The following is a 5114-nucleotide window of genomic DNA, read 5'->3' as shown; positions in this document are numbered from 1 at the left end:
ATATATATATATATATATACACACACACGACGGGCTTCTTTCAGTTTCCGTTAACCAAATCTACTCACAAGGTTTTGGTCGGCCCGAGGCTATAGTAGAAGACACTTGCCCAAAGTGCCACGCAGTATGACTGAACACGGAACCACGTGGTTGGTAAGCAAATACGAGTGAGTGGACAAATAAAAGAAGAGCACTCAACACATTTATGTATGCATCAAAACAGATTCAAATTCCGTGTTACGTAAAGTTTAAGTAATACGGAATTGGAATCAAATTGTTTATATCCATATATATAAGTACATAGTCTCACTGCCTGGCACTTTGGCCAAGTGTCTTCTACTATAGCCTTGGGCCGACCAAAGCCTTGTGAGTGAATTTGGTAGACGGAAGCTGAAAGAAGCTTGTCGTATATATGTATATATTTCTGTGTCTGTGTTTGTCCCCCCACCATCGCTTGACAACCGATGTTGGTGTGTTTATGTGATTCAACAAAAGAGGCCGATAGAATAAGTACTAAGATTTAAAAAGCTAGGATTTAAAAAAACTATGCCCTTCAAGACGGCACTCCAGCATGGCCGTAGTCAAATGACTGAAACGAGTAAAAGAATAAAAGAGTATTATGTATGTATGTATGTATGTATGTATGTATGTATGTATGTATGCATGTATGTGTGTGTTCGTGTATGTATGTATGTATGTATGTGTATACTATCGCCGAGAATAAATTTAGAAGTATTTTACTCCATATTGAATTAAGACATTTCTGATATTCATGACGACTCAACATGGCTCCTTTCTATTTTCTTTTCTTTTTTTTTTATCTTTTAATCATTTATGTAGATGCATTTGGAACTGTTCTGAAATAGAATATAAACAGAAGTAATTTAATGTGTGATCTCTATAATAATATTATCGGTATATCAATTGACATCAAAGATGAAATATTCCTTTTCAAATCAATAATAAATCATATATTTCTCCAACACCAGTTCCATCAATCGAATTGTTAAACAAACTTAATGAGCAGCATCTTGACTTACTCTGGCCAAATGTAATTATAGCACTTCCAGTCGTTTACTGCTTAACAGTAATGACTTCAGTGTCTTAGCTTGTATTAAGAATGTTATGAGGTCGACCATGTATCAAGACTGGTTTTCTAATCAAGAGACCTTAGCTATGCTATTCACGTCTGCCATGCGATCTTAATAATGACTCTGTAGTTGATGTCTAACTGTTGAAAGACTAGAGAAGTTCTCTTCTAATTAATATTCTTTCTGATTTTAGCGTACGGCGAGCCATTTTGAGGGGAGGATGAGACGAATACATCGACCCGAGGGTTCGACTGATACTTATTTTATTGGCCCCGAAAGACTGAAAGGCAGAGTCAACGGCAGCAAAATTTGAACTCAGAACATAAAGCCAGAAGAAATGACACTAAGCATTTCGTCCTCTTGTAATTAATATTCTTTTCTACTCTAGGCACAAGGCCCGAAATTTTGGGGGAGGAGGGCAGTCGATTAGATCGACCCCAGTACGCAACTGGTACTTAACATATCAACCCCGAAAAGATGAAAGCCAAAGTCGACCTCGGCGGAATTTGAACCCAGAACGTAGAGACAGACGAACCTCTTGTAATTAATATTTTTTTCCACTCTAGGCACAAGGCCCGAAATTTTGGGGGAGTGGAGCCAGTCGATTCGATTGATCCCCAGCACACAACTGCTACTTAACATATCAACCCCGAAAAGATGAAAGCCAAAGTCGACCTCGGCGGAATTTGAACTCAGAACGTAAAGACAGACAAACCTCTTGTAATTAATATTAAGGATACACAAGGCGGTGAGTTGTCAGAATCTTAGGCACACCGAGAAAAATGCTTAGCGGCGCGTTGTCTGCCTTTCGGTTCGGAGTTCAAATTACGCCGGTCGACTTTTCTTTTCCTCCTTTCATAGTCATTAAATAAGTACCAGTCGAATACCGTGGGTCGATGTCATTGACTTAAACCCACCCCGGAAATTACTGACCAAGATTTGAAACCAATATTATCATTAACACAGTGAGGTGAGAGGGCAGTATCGTTAGCACGCCGGACAAAAAGCTTAGCGGCATTTCGTCCATCTTTATGATTTAAGTTTAAATCCCTCCGAGGTTGACTCTTCCTTTCATCCTTTCGAGATCGATAAATTAAGTACCAGTTGATCACTGGGGTCGATCTAATCGACTTAATCCCACTCCCCCGAAATACCCTGTGCGAAAATTTGTAACTCATATGAAGTATATATGTTTTATTTATTTTTATAAAGATTCCACTTATTTTACATACATTACAAGAAGCCTTCTCTGAATCTTTCCGACTTCGGAGGCTGAATAGGTAATACTCTGACTTCAGTAATCGCTTTTCGTTGTGGACGCTGCACTGTACCAAACGTAAGCTCTTAGATGTGTGCCTGTGCGTTCATACCCTGAAAGCACACATACATGAAGACCGAGTTCACTTCAATTTACTTTCCATTCGGTCACTTTCCCATTAAAAAATACATACCTTTGGATGTTTCACTTCCTCTTCTAACGCAACGTTACAAATCTTCGTGAATTAATTGAACTCGAGTAAACACAACATGAAGCATATTTGTAGTCTGGTTCGGTAGGCAAGATGCCAATGATTGCCAGCACGTGCAGTCCTGAAACATTCCAATATCTTACGGCAAGTTCACTGTGCTCTTTTTGTCTATTTTACTAATTAATTAACGCAAATCTTATCGACGTAGAATAACACCAATCTCTGTGGATTCTGTTTTATCGCACATGTATATGTATATATATATATATATATGTGTGTGTGTGTGTGTGTGTGTGTGTTTGTGTGTGTGTGTGTGTATACATATATATATATATATATATATATATATATATCGCCTTATTATTAAATATACATATATACAAATCTATATATAGTGTATGTATGTGTGTGTATATGTATATATATATATATATGTGTGTGTGTGTGTGTGTGTGTATGTGTGTGTGTATAAACACATACATATATATATTCATATGAAATACACACACACGCACGCACACACGCACACACACATATTCACACACCGCACACATGTGCTTAGATACATGAATACGGAAAAAATAAAAAAGAAACAGATTTCTGTACTATGGAAAAGATGTGAAAACTAATCCGATGCTTCATCCGTTCAAAATAAGCCATAATTAATCTTCGTGTATTATGTAAATGATTTAGACATTGATTACTGATAATATCAAAATATTCCTTTAAAGTTTTATAATGATATTAGAAGCCCGTTGTTTCCCACGCTGCTCTTTTGAAAAGTTAACTTCTTTAGTACTTATGAACACATTCATAGTGTATCTTTACGCTTACTCTATATCTTTCTGTCTCATACTTTAAATCTTCTACTTCCTGTTTATTTATTTACATCCATTTTATTTATTTAGTTATTTATTTATTTGCTTTCTAGTCATTATTTATTTATTTATTTATTTATTATATTGCCAAATGACAACAATGGCGTCGTTGATCAGAGGTTTCCAGCAACTATCAGGAACGCAATGGCTTTCAGCATTCCTGATTTAGAGTGAGTGAGCGTTACAAGGGAGTATCTTTAAGCCAGAGTAACACACACACACACATACACACACACACACACACATACACACTCACATACACACACACACATGCACACACACACACACATATATATATACAGGGTGCGTAATATGTTTGAGGACATATTTATGTTTAGAAAAAAAAAACAGATATATAATAACAGATAACCTTAGTTATCAAAAAATGCTATGAGGTTAAAAATAAACCTTCTTTCCTATAATGTTATTCAATAAAGCCACCTTCAGCTTCAGCAACTGCTTCTATATGAGATCTAAATCATCTACATGCTTGAATCAAGTGGACATTACTCTGACTATAACAAATTTCAAAGAATCTTTGGTGTTATGGGCGTATCCATTGACTTCTCTCTCAACAACGCTCCGCATGTAATAGTCCAATGGATTGAGATCTGGAGAATTAGGAGGCCAAATGTTAGGAGTTATGTGATCATGAAAATTTTCAGCCATTCATTTTTGTATTAGTAGAGCCATGTGCGATAGTGCATAGTCTTACTGAAACACATATGGTCTTCCATTGCATACACTGTCTACCCAGGGCTTAACAATTATTTCCAGGACCTCGATGTAGGCGAGAGAGTTAACTCTAAGGCCTTCTGGAAGGAAGGAAGTAAGGAGGTATCATATGTCCTTCATTGCTGACAACCCCTAAAACCATGACAGTTGCAGGAAATTTTGTATGCATAACACTTGGAACTTCAGAAGGATCTACACATAACCAGCCAGCTGTCATTTCTTCTGTTAACTTTTTGATCTTGGTCGAAGTTTTGCTCGTTTGAGAAAACCCAAATCAAATCGTCTTCTGCTGGACTTTTCAATTTATGTTAGAGCCTTTTAGATCTGATGTAGTTATTCTTTCATTTTTTGCTTTTTCTGACAAATTGACCTTTTCTCATCATATAAGTCTTATATCTGATGTCTTCGTGGACAACATTTCTGACTGTTTCTTCTGACGCATGGAGATCTTTTGCAATTGACCTCATGGATTTTCTGGGATTGTAATCAATAGTCTGTTGAAATTACTGGATAAATTCAGGTGACTGATGATTTCAGAGCGTTTAGAATGCTTTTTATGCTTTGATATTGGTGATACGTTTCCATCTTCAGTTTCTAGCTCCTTACAAACTCTGTAGACGAAAGATCTGGCAACTTTTAAAAAGCGAGGTATTTCTAAATCTTTAAGCTCAGCCTTTATAACCACAATAACAGCATGTTTCTTCATTTCTTCTGTAAGCTGAGGTTCTGTCATTATTATTTTCTGACACAAAGATTATATACAGAGTTAGCAAAAAATGCAGCAATGCCCCATAAAATGTATGTCCTCAAATACCTTACGCATCCTGTTCAAAGGTTTTTTAACCTAATATTTACTCGCCATTACTTATAGCTTTATCAACTTCGAGTTCAACTGTTTAAATATATGCACGCATATATTCTTCGTTCTACTGTACCATATA

The sequence above is a fragment of the Octopus bimaculoides genome, chromosome 1 (genome assembly GCF_001194135.2).
Source record: "Octopus bimaculoides isolate UCB-OBI-ISO-001 chromosome 1, ASM119413v2, whole genome shotgun sequence".
NCBI classification, from domain to species: Eukaryota; Metazoa; Mollusca; class Cephalopoda; order Octopoda; family Octopodidae; genus Octopus; species Octopus bimaculoides.
This window is presented reverse-complemented; position numbering follows the sequence as displayed.